We start from the raw sequence: 17688 nt of genomic DNA on the forward strand, positions 1-17688 counted from the left end.
TCTTGAAACTTTCGTAGGGCATCATTATCCTCATTTTGGGCTTGCGGGATGGCCCTTCGTTATTCTTTGGTTGGGAGCTAACATCATTGAAAGTAGAGCTTCCAGTAAACCATCGGCATGGGTCGGAATGGCACTTCATCCAATCAGAGGATGGGCTTTGTGGTTCTTCCTTTATGGGTGGGTTTGAAAGGAAAGTATAGGATGATTGTGCATTTGGGAAATATCCAGTGGGATAGTTTTGTGGTTCTTGTGATGGTTGATACATCGACATGGTTGGTGGGTGATAGCTGGAGTGTCTTGGTAGCTCAACACTTGGCTTTGGTGGACTATCGGGTACTTATATCGGGTAATGCTTACTTCCGGGGTAATACAAGGGTTTGGACAAGTTTCGTTCCACGTCTTGATCAAAGAACGCTTCATAATATCCATCGCTCATGTTGTCCTCGGGGTAAGGTTCGGCTATACCGGCTTCCTTGGCCTTGCGAGTAAAATTCTCCCTGAGAGCTTTGAATGACATCTATTAATTTGGGTAGTTTAGAATGTAGAGATGGATAGAAAGGTTACCAGCCTATCTTATCCTTAAAACCAATAATCAGTTAGTTTCCTATACTTGGATCGAAGCTTGGGTATTGTTTTATGATCCCAATTCTCTAAGATCGATGGCTCTGATACCAAACCTGTCACACCCCATCTAGGGCCTAGGAGTGCGACCCATAAGTTGGTATCTTGTTTGTAAATAATTCAGAGTTGCGTAATTTTGCGGAAGACTTATAAAACTTTAAGGATCGAAAATGTAATTTATATATATAATCAAAAGACGGGAATTATAAAATACCCGTTTAAAGTTGTTAACAAAAGATTACTTGTTTTATGTTTACAAACCACCATATTAAACTTATACAAAAGAAATTCGAGCCATCGGATATTAGTACTTCGTCATTTCCAAGCTCTAACTTTGTTCACCTTCAAAATGTAAGAAAATACGTCAGCAACGAATGCTGGTGAACACGCTGACGCAAAAATATTTCTTTCACTTTATTACCCCTCGAGACTACGCCTGCCTCGGCCCAACGTGGCTTAGGAATAACAAAGTCAAATAACACATTATAAATATGAGCCTCTGCTCTAGGTCACCTCAGCAAACACCGCAGCATTCGACTTAGTTAAGTACCCGTAAATATACACATAAGGTCGTACTCCCTGCAGGAGAGCGTCCTACGACCAAGGGTGGTGCGATCATGCCCATTCATCGCATAGTACCACCTATGTAAGGATCCAGACATACGTATACCACAGTCTGAGGGCTAGGTTTATACCCTTATTCATAACGGTTTTAGGAACACATAGTTCCTTGAAAACAATTTAAAATAACAAGTTTGACTCATTTAAAATAAGTAAAAGTTTGGGGGCGTATTCACCTTGTCTCTTTAGGATCGGCTTCACTCACCCTCCAAGGGTGTTTCCCTTTCTTTATCTCGCACCTATAGTACGAGTATAAATATTTGTTAGTCGGATACACGTTCCGGCTTAAGACCTTTAGTCTTATATCTCAATCCTCGATTAAACCTTTAGTTCAATCCTTATTTACTTGAAAACCTTTAGTTTAAAAGTAAATTATAAATCTTATGTTTATATTCAAAACCCGACGTTTCTTCTTCTCCAAGAAACGTAATCTTTTTCTATTATTATTTAAGAATACTCTTTATTCATCAAATAATATTTTATAACAAAGAATATTTACATATATACTTACACACATATATACGTATTCATCAATATTCATAATCATACTTTCATTCGTTTCTTTGTTATGTTTTCTTTTCTTTTATTTTATCGAGGTATCGAGTATATCCTCGACTTAAGGCTTAAGCCTTGAATATAATATTACATTATATTGAATTCGATATTACGCCTAACCTTAAGTGGCGTATAGAAACTCTAGGGACTCGAGCAGCACTCCAACGCCGCTTGAACTCTTTGGTCGTCAATCGATAACGCCAAACTTCAATTCTAGACAACATGCTTATCGAGGTTTATTGCCATTATAACAACACCTTCTTGATATGGTGGAGGGTGGTATAAGCTTCAAGGAAACGTCGGTACACAAACAAGATTCGAGGCACGCTTATCGAGGAAATCGTTTATATGATTGTCGGGTTTTAGAGAGAAGCTAGTGAGAGAGTGAACAACTGAGTTTGGGATGTGGAAATGAGCAGCCCTTGGCCGCTATTTATAGGCAAAATATTGGTCCCCATCGCGGTACGCGATGGTTCCCTGGACAGACCTATCGCGTACCGCGATATAGGTCTGTCGAGTCACTGCCTAGCCTTGCCACATGGCAGGCACCGCTCCACGTGGCGATACGTGTCAGCAGTGTTGCCACGTGGTGACACGTGGCGGAAGACACTGCCACCGTGTGCCACGTGGCACACGTGTCACAATTTGTCAGACTCCCCATCGCGGTACGCGATGGGTGTCTCTTTTGACTCATCGCGTAGCGCGATGGGTCAGGAAAAACAAATTTTTCATAATTAACCCTCAACTTTGGAATTTTGGCAATTTTAGTCCCTAGACTTTGAAAAGTTGATACTTTGAACTCGAAATTTTCACATTGTTACATTTGGATTGGCCGGAATATGGGAGAGGATGAAAGAAGATCCGGCTATTAGAGAAAGAAAGAAAAACATGATTAGGGTAAAAAATTAAGGAATGTTATTGTTTAAATATAGGTTAGAGGATGAGTTGGCATTAGTATGAAAGGAAGTGGTGACATGGCATTAAGGTGGCATTGATGTGGTATAGATCGATTTTATTTTTGATTTATTTAATTGGTAAGAAAAATAGAGAAGTGCAAGATATATTTGGAAAGAAAGAAAATCATCCAATAGAAAATGGGCATGTGGAGGCAAACTAATTTGTTTTAATAGTATAGTAGGATTTTCTAATCTAAACTCTCATTAATCCATGCTATCGGTCATGGGTTCAATTGATATGACCATTAGTTGTAACCCATATGAAAAAAGTATTTAATGTCATTTAATACCATATCATCTAATTTTATTAACTTTTTCTATCACATTACATGTTTTAATTAAAGTATTCATGGGTCCAATTGGTATGTCACACTCTCTTTTACTATTCATCCGATTGCATCTAATTTTACTATTAAATATATAAAGTTTGACATGATTTAAAAAAAACATATAAACCACTGAATATCTATAATAAGTTTAAAATCAAACAGTGAATTATTAAATTAGTTAAGTAATAATTTACGAACTATTATCGTATAATAATTGGTAACCTGTGTTTATAATAGATATTTAATTATATTTTTACTTCATATTCCGTTGAATCAATACAATATTTATAATTATAATCTTACAATTTATAACACATTATTTAACTTACATTCGTATTGATCAAATAAAACATCTTTAATATATTTAGGTAATCACCAATATTTTATTTTATGCCATCTTAAAAAAATATTTCAATCTTAGAAAAATAAAAAAATTAAATATGTAGCATTTGAAGTACGTGTGTGTAATAATATTAAAAATAATCTAAAAATTAAAAAGAAAATCCATAAATTACATATGATTAAATACCTAAATTTCGGTAATTTGACAAATCCCGTGTAATACACGAGTTCAAAACTTAGTATATAATATAAATGTCTAATCAAATGATGGACACACTATAATTATTAAAGGCTCCTTTTCTCAATATTCTACGCCGGCTTCTTATTCGAGCTTTCACACTATCATCAGTATCATGCCTCCTCGTGACGAACCGTCTTAACTCTTATAAAGGTGCTTTTTTTCTTCTTTTTTTAATAAAATAGGCCGATGAAATTAAAAATAATAATTCTATATAGGTGATTCTTAAAATCTTACTACTCTAATAAATAACTACTACTATATGCCACTTGTCACACTCTCATCCATTCTCATATTTTTAACCCATTTTCTAAAATATGAATCCTACATGGGTCATTACCACCCACTTTATTGTTATTCCTACCATCTTTTATTCCAGTCAAAACTAGATCTCAAATTTCTCCCAACTCCATCACGAACTATCGGCCCTCTCAATGGCCTCCACCATCACCAGTGCCGGCAACAAAATAGCCCCTCTCCACGACCACCACCACTATCGCCCCTCTCCACGGCCACCTCCGCCACCACCACATCCTCTAGATATCGATAAATGCTTTTGAGGTACTGATGGATGTACTGATAATAAGTACAATTACTGATAAATATTTATTTTATTGGACCTAATACCGGTGTTCCGCTTGCTTTGAAGGTATATTATATACCTAATTATTATTATTCAACCTAATTACTCCATTATGTCATGTTATGTAATATGTTCTGCTACTAATTATGTGTTTATTGTTACTCTGTTGTGTACAACTGCTGCTTGATTTAAAATAATAATCGGTTTGCGTGTTGTTGCAGTTCAGGTTATTAGGATGTATATGTGTTATATATATGTTACATATTATGATTCTACTTATAGGGGATTTTCCTCATACTGATAATATATGGTTGTTGAAGTACTGATAATATGATGATGGAACACACTTATATAATTAAATCAGAAAATCATATGTTGTATGTTGATGATTTTGTTCAGTAGTGTGTTCGTGAACTGTTCTTTTGTCTAATAATAGCTTAAAGAACGAACATGAACAAGGCTTCATTCGTTCAGTTTGGTAAGGTCGTTTTTGTTCACTTAAGTAATTATTATATTATTATAAGGGATATTGGTTTTTAATACTCTTAACTTTCCCTCATTGGTAGATAACACTCCCAACTTTCGATTTGTCACCCACCACTCCCAACTTTCACCCTATTTTCCTGTACCACTCCCCGTCTAAATGAACACTAACCTCGTTAATGTTTTGGACTAAAAATGTCATTCAAATTAGTTGAGGGAGTAAAACATAAATTTTATTTTTAACACACAACCTCCATTTTCGGTGACCTCGTTTTTCCGGCGACCTTGTTTTTTCCGGTGAATTTGAGTTTTCCGGCTTCTCGTTTTTCAGAAAATGAAGATGGTTCAGAGGTGTAAAAAGGTGATGGAGATCATGAAGATTGTGCACGGTGGAGATATGATGAAGATGGTGCTCGCCGGAAACCTGCAACTCGATTTTCTGGCACGCAGGAGATCCCGGAAGGTGGCTGGGTGAGACACTGGTGGTGGCGGGGGCAGGGGTTGCGGTTTTGGGGCGGTGGGCGGTGAAATGATAGATATGGTGTTCGCCGGAAACCTGCAACTCGCCGGAAAACTCAAATTCATATGTGAAGCTCGGTGAAATGATGGATATGGTGTTCTGAAAGACGAGATAGCCGAAAAACTCAAATTCGCCGGAAAAACGAGGTCACCGGAAAAACGTGGTCACCGGAAATGGAGGTTGTGTGTTAAAAATAAAATTTCTGTTTTACCCCCTCAACTAATTTGAATGACATTTTTAGTCCAAAACATTAACGAGGTTAGTGTTCATTTAGACGGGGAGTGGTATAGGAAAATAGGGTGAAAGTTGGGAGTGGTGGGTGACAAATCGAAAGTTGGGAGTGTTATCTACCAATGAGAGAAAGTTAGGAGTATTAAAAACCAATATCCCTTATTATAACAGGCTTAAGGGTGAAATGGACAAACTTGAAATAAAAGAAGCAGGTTTTATGAAATGTGTGAGTGTTCTTGATGTTGCTCTGCACAAGTTTTCCTTTAAAGATTTAGAGGTTCAAGAAAAGGTTAATTTAACATTAAAATTTAAATTCTGTCATTTTTGTGTGTTTCTTGATGGATCTTTTTGGAAAAGTAATAGTCTTGTCGTAAAAAACAAAGTTTTGTAGGTGTATCTAGTTGTTTTTTATAAAAAGATGTGGACTTCTGTTTTTCTTAATTTTGTCGTATGTACTTGATGTGTGTATGTGTTAAATCTTTTTGTGTTAGTCTAATATGTGTATTTTTGTATATGTTTGATGACTGTCGTTTGAGACAATCAAAAACCTAATTATTCTAAATAGTTAGAGCAAGTAGGGTATCGTATCACAAGGAGTATGTGGTCAATGTATTCGTGTAACAGATTTCTAATTATGAAGTAACTGAATTTTAGTGCTGATCACACAAGCAATTGTTTGAATTAAGAGAACTAAGCAACGAACAAGTAAACGAATATTAAGCAGTTAACAAAGCAAACCACACCCGGGAATTCAAGTAAGCAATCGAACAGTATCTCATGCAACCTAACAGATTTATTATTAACGATTAACTGAAAACTGATCAACCAGACAAAACCTTAGACGCCAACAATTACTTTACACATGACACTGGTTATCAAACAGTCCTTTCCAGTGTGACTCAGTTAAGGGTAATTGTACGTTTTATCGTATTCAATCTAACCAAACAGTTATATGACTAATTATCTAGCAACGGGTAACAGATCGTTCAGACCAACGTAAACCTAAACCGACCGAACACACAGAAATACCAAACATCAATAATCATATATCAATCATCAATAATAATACAATAATATTCATAGTCACATGAGAAAAACTATAAAGATTACAAACTATACATCCCGGGTGCGATTCTAGGAGATTAGTCATGCTTAGACATCATCAAATCTTCGATACGGTTGATATGAATCATGCGGAGGGTCTTGGCACAAGCTATGATGGTGGAAATCGCCTCTTGGAGCTGCTGGAATCTCCTTTGGTTCGTAAAATCGGAGTTAGCGTTTTCTAGAATGAAAAATATGCTTAAAACCTAATTTTCCCGTCTTTTGTGTCCATATGACCATCCCATCGCGTACCGCGACCTAAGAAAACCTCATTTTCAGATTCCTCTCGTCGAGAAACCCAAAATTCATATATTATGGCTCCCGTAACTCATTTTCTAGCTCAGGATATGCTCGTTTTACTTCAAGGTCGCATTTTGTCAACCCATCTTGTTCAGTTTTAGCATCGGCTTATGATCACTCATCTATACTCTTCCCGAATCCTTGAATCACTTCCCAAGGCATCAAATAATTCTTCGGTCTTCCCGAGATATCATTCCATGCTCGTAAAGGTCTCCAAATAAACCTAGTAAGTCAGTCATGATAACAATCACTGTGGTGGTTATGTTCGCCGGAGAAGAAGAAGTGGAAGAGGGAAGAAGAGAACGGAGAAGAAGAAAGAAAGAAAGAAGAATAAGAAGAAGAAGGTAAATAACATCAATCACGGGTTCGGGTTAAATCATGACCCATCGCGATACGCGATGGGTAAAGTAGGATACACATCGCGATACGCCGCCCAAATTTTTACCAATTAGGGTTTGATCACATCGCGATACGCGATGGGGTGTTATATGGCGTCATAGCGTATCGCGATGACGTCATATGCCAGGATATGCCACCCTCCATCGCGATACGCGATGGTGGTATTACGAAGCCCATCGCGTATCGCTATGGGTTCTCTAACAGACCCAAAAATTTTATGAAAATGCAGCTTTTTGGAATCCCGACATCAACCTGGACACATTCAAAATTGAAAATACCTTTACATACCTGGAGTGACGTGTACTACCCAATGCTTACCGAACTTCTCTAATTTCACATTCTTCCCCAAACTTGGCGTTTACTGCACAAAACTCGAGACGACACTAAGTACAAGATTCAATAAAATAAAAACAAACTGGAAAGACACTTACCGACCCCGGGTTGCCTCCCGTAAGCGCTGAATTTAAAGCCTACAGCTCGACAATGCCCCGAACTCAGTTATCTTCATAAACCGGTGAAGTTACAATAAAATTCACCGATTCCTCATCCAGCTCGTGTATGTCCTTCATCTCCAAATATGGCTTCAGTCTATAGCCATTTACCACTTGTCTCAAATGATCATCAAAATCTTCAATCTCGTACTGACCATGATTCCCGACTCTTACAATCGAGTATGGGCCCGTCCACTTACTTCTTAGCTTGCCCGGGAAGAGTTTCATTCTCGTGTTGTACAACCACACTCGTTGACCAACTTCAAAATTCTTCAACCAAATATTAGCATCATGAACTTTCTTCATCTTTGCCTTGTAAGCGGACACGCAATCGTATGCCTCGTCTCTCAACTCCTCGATCTCGCACAAAGCCAATTTCCTCGCTTTACCTGCATCATCATAATCCATATTAACCTGTTTAGTAGCCCAAAACGCTCTTTGTGCAATTTCAATTGGTAAATGGCAATCCTTTCCATACACAAGTCTATAAGGAGTGGTTCCAATTGGCGTTTTATAAGCAGTTCGGTAGGCCCATAGAGCATCAGTCAACTTAGTTGACCAATCTTTTCGGTCCGCCCGAACGGTTTTCTGCAAAATTTGTTTAATTTGCCTATTAGAAACCTCCACTTGTCCACTTGTTTGTGGATGGTAAGGAGTTGCTATTCTGTGATCAACACCGTATCGCTTAAGCAATTTCCCGAATTTAAAATTCTTAAAATTAGATCCCCCATCACTTATGATAGTTCGGGGGACTCCAAATCTCGAAAAAAATATTACTTTGAACGAAATTGCAAACGACTATATGATCGTTTGTCCTAGTGGCTATTGCTTCGACCCATTTAGACACATAATCAACAGCCACTAGGATATACAGATTACCGTGTGAGTTAGGAAACGGGCCCATGAAATCGATCCCCCAAACATCAAAAATATCAACAACAAGGATCGGGTTCAAGGGCATCTCGTCCCTCTTTGAGATACTCCCGAGTTGTTGACACTTCAAACAGTGTGTCGCAAACTCGTGAGCATCCTTAAACAAGGATGGCCAAAAGAAACCACTCGTTAAAACTTTTCGAGCAGTTTTCTGGCCACTAAAATGACCACCACACGCGGAAGAATGTGCGTGTTCTAACACCGCTCTGACATCCTCCTCGGGTATGCATCGTCTGATCATCTGATCTGCACCAATTTTAAACAAATCCAGATCGTCCCAAATGTACAGTTTAGCTTGGGATATCAACTGTTTCTTCTTTCTCCTCGGCCAGTGCTCTGGTAAATCACCTGCAACTTTAAAATTAACAATATGAGCAAACCAGAGATTTTGTGAAACTGCCAGAATATGCTCATCCGGGGAGGACTCGTTAATGGGCCCATCAGTGCTCCCATTTTCCACCATAATTCGGGACAAGTGATCTGCAACAACATTTTCACTCCCTTTCTTGTCCCGAATCTCTAGATCAAATTCCTGCAACAGCAAAACTCATCTGATAAGCCTCGGTTTTGCATCCTTTTTATCCATGAGGTACCTGACAGCAGAATGGTCAGAATATATAATAACTTTACTACCCCAAATATAAGACCGGAATTTATTCAGAGCATATACTACTGCTAGTAACTCCTTCTCGGTTGTTGTATAATTTAATTGGGCATCCAAGAGGGTTTTACTTGCATAGTATATTGCAACGGGTTTCTTGTCAACCCGTTGACCCAAAACAGCCCCGACCGCATAATCACTTGCATCACACATTATTTCAAAAGGTAAACTCCAGTCGGGTGATTGCAAGATCGGGGCTTCAACTAATTTTAATTTCAAAATGTCAAAGGACTTAGCACATTCGTCATTAAAGTCAAACGGGGCATCCTTAAGTAATAAATTACATAAGGGTTTGGTAATGTCACTAAAACCCTTAATAAACCGTCTATAAAACCTGGCATGCCTCAGAAATGATCTAATGCCTTTAACATTGGTGGGATGAGGTAAAGTGGAAATGACTTGGACCTTAGCCCGGTCCACTTCGATCCCCCGACTTGAAACAACATGGCCCAATACAATCACATCTTGGACCATGAATTGGCTCTTTTCCCAACTAAGAACCAAATTCGTTTCAACACATCTTTTCAAAACTCTTTCGAGTTGGTTTAAACATGACTCGAAATATGTGCCAAAAATCGAGAAATCATCCATGAAAATTTCCAAAGACTCCCCCACCATATCTGAAAAGATACTCATCATGCACCTCTGAAAGGTGGCGGGGGAGTTACAAACCCGAATGGCATTCGCCTAAACGCGAATGTGCCATACGGGCACGTAAACGTGGTCTTTTCCTGATCTTCAGGATGAATAACTATCTGGTTATACCAGGAATACCCGTCTAAAAAGCAATAAAATTTTTTACCAGATAGCTTTTCGACAATGATCAATAAACGGAAGCGGAAAGTGATCTTTTGATGTTGTCGCGTTCAGTTTACGATAATTAATACAAATGTGCCACCCGGTTACCGGCCGGGTGGCGACCTCGTTACCTGAGTCATCCTTGACGACTTGGATACCCGCCTTTTTCGGTACTGTCTGTGTCGGCTCACCCACGTGCTGTCTGATATGGCAAAGATAATGCCAGCATCTAACCACTTCAGCACTTCCTTCTTAACCGCTTCCCTCATGTTCGGGTTCAACCTCCGCTGAGCATCGTGCGCAGGTTTGACAGCTGGATCTGTTAAGATTTTGTGCATCACGATTGAGGGACTGATTCCCTTCAAATCCGCTATCGTCCACCCGATTGCTTCTTTATTCGCAACCAGCACCTCCATCAAAGCATTTTCCTATTCAACAGATAAATTAGAAGCTATAATAACAGGCAATGTATTATTCTTACCAAGAAAAGCATATTTTAAATGCTTTGGGAGCTCTTTCAGCTCGACTTTCGGTGCTTCCAGCATTGACGGTTTCAACCCGGTATCAATCTTCTTGGGAAGCGGTTCCACCTGAACTGACCATGGTGGACGGTCTCCTCGCACAGCTGCGATCTCCATTTGTTTTTCTTCTTCTTCCAGCAACCTGTCTGTTTCCACCTGTAACCTGTCAAACATAAAACACGTCTCCGCTGTGCCATCCGAGCTGACGACAGAGTCATAAAGCGGGATGCACTCGTCAATGACATCAGCCGCGAAGCACTCGTCATCGACCGGAGAATTATTACCACGTGTGAAAACATTAATTCTCAGCTTACGGTTACCGAATGTCATGTCAACAGTATCATTTCTACAATTAATATTGGCATTCGCGGTAGCCAAAAATGGTCTACCGAGGATAACCGTAGGCTGTTTGGTTTTTTCACCCAAAACATAATCGAGGACCGAAAAGTCAACTGGAAAATAAAAGTCTTCCACCTTAACAATAACATCAGTCAGTATTCCTCGGGGAAGTTTCGGTGTCTGGTCAGCCAAGACAACCGTGGTGGCAGCCGCACGAAGCGGGCCAAAGTCATACTGATCGTATAAACTGCCCGGGAGGATACTGATGCTAGCTCCAAGATCTAGAAGCGCCCGAGTCATTTTATAATCACCCACTTGAATGGGTATAATGGGCGTTCCCGGATCTTGTAAATTTGGTGGAAGCGAACCCGAAAGGATTGCACTCACATTGTCGGTAAAATCGATTTGTTTAGGAATCTTATGACTCCTTTTCTGTGTGCACAACTCTTTCAAGTATTTAGCATAGGCGGGAATTTTTTTTATGGCATCTAAAAGAGGTATGTTAATTTTAACTTGTTTAAACGTTTCCCACATTTATTCTTGTTGCGGGCCTCGTTTTGATGCCATCTTCGCCTTTGATGGCGCCAACAAAGCATCGGGATATGGAACAGTTTTCACCTTTTCCTTATCCTTAGAGTTGTTGGTGTCATCCTTCGGAACCGATTTATTATTTTTAGTTTCACTTTTGTTAGGTTTATTTAATTCAATCGGTTCCGGCTCGTCATCACTGACGAGAGTTTCATCTATTTCTTCCACCACCCCATCAACCAACGGTGGTGGACCCCCCAACTTTATTATCATATTTCTTACCATTACGTAAAATACTTACCTGGTTGACGTGCTTTTTCGAACTTGAACTGTGATGATTCAGGTTGACTGTGGTGTCGCTCGAAAGTTGGCCCGCATTCTTTTGTAATTTCGCCATGTCTGAAGCGAGCTGACCAATTTGCTTCATCATTGCCTCCGATGATTTATCCCGTAACTCGAACTGTTGCTTCGTCTCAGCCTTTTGGTCAGTCATAACTTTCAATAACGCATCCAACTTCGAGTGTACTGAGTCGTCCAAATTACCCGAGGACCGTTTCTGCTGATCCTGATTACCCGAAGAATTTTCACCCCAGTTACTGTCTCTGTTATACCCCCGATTCTGATTACTCGAACCTTGCTGATAACCGCTCTGGCGGTAATTACCCTGCGATCTGTTCTGGCTCGATCCTTGAAAGTTCGGGTTCAACTGAGAAGACGCGTTCCCGTAGCGAAAATTCGGGTGGTTCCTCAGGCCCGGGTGATATGTGTTCGAATTGAACCCTTGGCCTTTGGAATCCCCGTAAGTATAATTAACTTCCTTGGTGTCATCCACCACATCATCATAATAATCGGGACAATTTTCTGCTTTATGCCCGATTTCACCACAATCTTCACAAACCGGGAATTTAACACCAACTTTCCCGACCTCTCTTTTCTTACCCTTTTTCAACTCAGCCAATTCGCGTTCCAACTCAGTAATTCTTTCAGATTCACTCATGACTGACTTAACTGACCTGAAGGAATTACCACGTCTTCGTTAGACACTCAAATAACGATCTTCAACCTAATTATTCTAAATAGACAGATCAAGTAGGGTATCGTATCACAAGGAGTATGTGGTAATTGCAATTCGTGTAACAGGTTTAATATTATGAAGTAAATGGTTTTAGTGCTGATCACACAAGCAATAGTTTAAATTAAGAGAACTAAGCAACAAACGAACAAGCGAGTTGTAAATAGTTAACAAAGCAAATCACACCCGGGAATTCAAGTAAGCAACCAAACAGTATCTCATGCAACCTAACATATTTATTATTAACGATTAACTAAAAACTGGTTAACCAGACAAAACCTTAGACGTCAACAATTACTTTACACACGGCACTGGTTATCAAACAATCCTTGCCAGTGTGACTCAGTTAAGGGTAATTGTACGTTTTATCGTATTCAATCTAACCAAACAGTTATATGACTAATTATCTAGCAACTGGTAACATATCGTTCAGACCAACGTAAACCTAAACCGACCGAACACACAGAAATACTAAACATCAATAATCATATATCAATAATCAATAATCAAACCATAAGTATTCTTAATCACAAGAGAAAAACTGTAAAGAGTTACAAACTATACATCCTGGGTGCGATTCTAGGAGATTAGTCGAGCCTAGACATCATTGAATCTTCGAAATCATATGTAGGATCTTCACACGAGCTAGGATGGTAGAAATCGCCTATAGGACTGCTGGAAATCGCCTCTTGGTTGTAAAAACGGAGTTAGGGTTTCTTAGAATGAAAAATATGCTTAAAACCTAATTTTCCCGTCTTTTGTGTCCATCGCGTATCACGATGGCCATATGACCATCCCATCGCGTACCGCGACCTAAGAAAACCTCATTTTCAGATTCCTCTCGTCGAGAAACCCAAAATTCATATATTATGGCTCCCGTAACTCATTTTCTAGCTCAGGATATGCTCGTTTTACTTCAATGTCGCATTTTGTCAACCCATCTTGTTCAGTTTTAGCATCGGCTTATGATCACTCATCTATACTCTTCCCGAATCCTTGAATCACTTCCCAAGACATCAAATAATGCTTCGGTCTTCCCGAGATATCATTCCATGCTCGTACAGGTCTCCAACTTAGAATCTTTAACGATCAATTACCTGAAATACAATAGCACGTATGAAGTAACAAAGTTCTAACAATATATTCAATAAAACTGCATAATTAATACGCTAATATATATACAAAATACCCGACCATCAATGTTTCATCCCATTGAGCAATAATTTGAAATTAATGATTAATATGAACAGAGATATGTTAGGGGCTGTTTGTTTATATCTGAATGAAACCATTCAGATGTAAACATATGATTCATTCAGACTTTAGACTGTTTGGTTTCAAACAGAATAACATTTGAATTGTTAAAATTAGGTCTGAATCATTCAAACTTATTGTTGTTGCTGAATGGGACAGAGGCTCATTCAGATATGGCTCATTCAGATCTGAGTGAACCAAACAACCACTTACTAATGATGTGAGAAATCTGTTTGTTGTTTACTCTTTAAAACAATTTATTAGACGACAACATCATAATGTACATTTTCCTTTATCAACTCTTTATCAGAGAGTTTACTGAATAATCGTTGACCGTTCAGGAGAAACAACGACAACAACAAAAACCATTAAAAACGGTTTAGCTTACTTTTGACCTAAAAACATCCAAAATGTAATGTTTAGAGAGAATGTAATGTGAACTCAAATTCAAAGAAGATAAGAACATGGAAGCTAGGTTTGCTAAAGAAAGCTTTGAAGACATGTACTTAAAAGTAGGTCATGTCCTTAATGTGTGTTGCATGTTGGTGGCTAAACTCTAAAATGCTAATAAACTGAAACAGAAGGATTTTATTATGTAAAATCATATTAATTCATAATAATCATATTATATAATTGTTTTTGTATGTTCAACATATGTACATGATTAGGCGTATATTTTTAGTGTGTTAGCATTTAGTAAGAGTTGTAAATCTCATATGTTTTACTTTACGAGCTTTAACTATATATACTTATTATCTTTTGAATAACTGTATTTAATTGAAAATGCTAGATAAGCAAATTTTTGTTTATTCCAATGCACTATTCAAAACAAAATTAGAATTTAGTCCACCAAATCATTAGCTCATATTAATTGATATATCCGTGAGAGCGCTTATACAAGACAATTATATAATCACAATTATATTAAATAAAAACTAAAGTTACCCGCGTGACACGCAGGCTAATACCTAGTATTGAATAAAATAGATATATTTATATTTCTTTGATACAACTTAAAAACAACACACATACAAAAAAAGCCTTCGAGATTAGAAACTACGTTCAATCACATGTTGTTCATGAGTTCATTGATCCGAACCCCATCAGTTCTTAAGTTGCGGTTTCTTCAATACGTATGATCGGTCTTGTTTCGCTTTAAACAAGGCTACGATTTTAAGCCTTCAGTCGCAACATATTTGAGATAAAAATTGCACAAACAAATTGTTCAAAAGTTGGATCACATATCACTTTCACACAAATATCGAATTAAAATCAACAAATAAACTTAAGCGTCAAAATTATATTGCTTCAGTCGGACATAGTGACTATATCAACCGAACCAAATTCGAATCAAAACATTGAAATTAAAACTCACGTTCTAAATTGCCGTCGAACCTTCTCTTATTTAATTGCATTCCTCCACTATTATATATTTTTTAATTGTTTCACACTTTTACCACAATTGTTGGCCCAAGTAGATGATGGAAGAAAACTCCAGCCCGTAATAATTAATAATAGCCCAGTTAAGATATTTAGTCCAACTAGTTGTTTGGTGCAACCCAACATAAAAATGAAATGTTTAAACGTTGTAGTCTTGTCTCTTGACTTGCGATCAATGTACAAGCAATCGCCCGGTGCCTAAAACAACAGAAACGGTTAAAATAGTAGACTTCGTTCCACAAAACCAAATATTTACCAAATCCAACGATATGAATGGAACAAAGCGCCTGAAATGTAATGAAGATGGATACTAAAAATACAATAAAATGTGCATAAAAATAACCAACAAACACGTAGAAGATAAAGATGTCAAACTAACATGAGTCACTAGGATTGAATTACTACAGGAAATACGACCAATCATGTATGTTGTTTATCCTCAACTTGACCAGCAAGTTAGCGGTTAGCCTATTTAAACCATAGCCATTTGACTTTAGCAATCCAAGTTTTTGGACTACCCATCTAATAGACCGATGTAACTTGCATGTTCCATCGAATACCGGGATAAACTTTAAAGTTATATTATATTGTTTTGTATAATATCATCCAATATTTTAAATTTTTTATATAATAATAGCATGCTCAAATTAAACATATAAAATTCTTAATTTTGTTTTGTAATTAAAAATATATATATTTAAATATGAGAATATTATTAAGTTCCTTTTGTATTGTGTGGTGTAAATTGTTATTGACGCTTATCTTAACGCTATAACACAAATTCAATAGATATATTGCTTTTACTTAAAATGCAATATCATGTTTATAGAATGTAATATTGTATTATAAGCTTTAAAGTTCACGTCATACCACTAAACAACATTTATTTTTATGCGGTAGTGTCTTCATTAAATTACGTCATTATACTTCAAAGTCAACATCTTGCGGTGAAACAAAGTCTTTGTGATGTTGGTTTCAAGATCTTATCTTTTTTTTTTTTTTTTTTATCTTCATGTGTCTATAGTGCGTTGGTGATTTTAACATCATTAGACAATTTAGGTAGTTGGGGTTTTATGTATAGACCAAACAAAAATTTACAATTTACATATTAGTACATACATACTTATACAATAGTATTTCGACTTTGGTACTTAGGAACTTCTATGACTTCATGATGAGGGTTCCAACAGGCACCGCCTTTTTACGGGTCTATGGCAAGGTTTGGTCCTTTGTGGGGTCCAAGAGGCAACACATCTGGGTGAGGTCATGATGGATGATAAAAAGATGCCTGAAAATGATATTCAAAAGTTATTACAGTTAGTAAAAATTGAGATCGGTAGTGACTTTAAAGGTTATGGACAATTTTCTGTAAACCTCTTTAAATATAATTATTTGCTTAGATTAAGATGTTTAACAAAATAAGTTGTAATAGCTCGTACTCAAAACATGATTATTGTCATAATTGGTTTAAAAACTCATTGTGAGTTCAATTTTGAACTTATTGCTAACGCGTTGCAATGTGAAGGTACACCGAAATCGGAATCCTAAACCGCACGCCGCTGCAATACAACAAAAAAGACTGCACAATACCCTTCACTTGCCAGCGCATTTTATCACTTAGCCCTGAATTAATATTAATAATAAGAACAATTATAGTAAGTTAACAATTATACATGTACTATTTGTTACGTATTATTTTTAATTTTAAACTTAAAAAGAAAATTCTAAAGTTAGCTTTCTATATATACACCAACTTTGTAATATATATATATATATATATATATATATATATATATATATATCTTTTGGCCCAAAACTTAATTAGACTTTTATCGAAAAAGTTTAATATATACACTTCTTTTTTTCTTTTAACTTTAGTTTCACATAGTGACTTTTCGACAATTAAATTTTGTAACAAAACTTCTGTCATTCAACCTATATCTTTATTTAGTGGAACTTTTGGCACGTAAACTTTTATCATAACGAATCAAACCGATACTGACCGGCTTCCCACCTTCTTTCCGTCGACATGTATGATAGTTTTGAACAAGTAATACATTTTTCAGTCACAATGCACAATAGCTTTTAAACAAGTAATGCATTTAATCCACCCACCAAATGCAGGGGTAGAAATACTTATTATTATTAATTTTTAAATGAGTATAGTGAGAACTGAGAAAAGAACAGATTAAACAAACTTAAATGAAAAGAGATAACCAAACCTAAAAAATCGGATCAAGCTAATAACCTACAAGTTATGTTTTTTAATTGAAAACCAAAATTACGCTTCTATTTTGGTTACGCGTAGCTCTAAAATTGAATCGAAGTCCAAAACCAAACCTCAACGAACTTGTTTGGATATTTGTTTT

This window comes from Bidens hawaiensis, unplaced genomic scaffold (genome assembly GCF_021521415.1).
Source record: "Bidens hawaiensis isolate Kalapana, Puna unplaced genomic scaffold, B.hawaiensis_p1.1 tig00037192_1, whole genome shotgun sequence".
Taxonomy (NCBI): Eukaryota; Viridiplantae; Streptophyta; class Magnoliopsida; order Asterales; family Asteraceae; genus Bidens; species Bidens hawaiensis.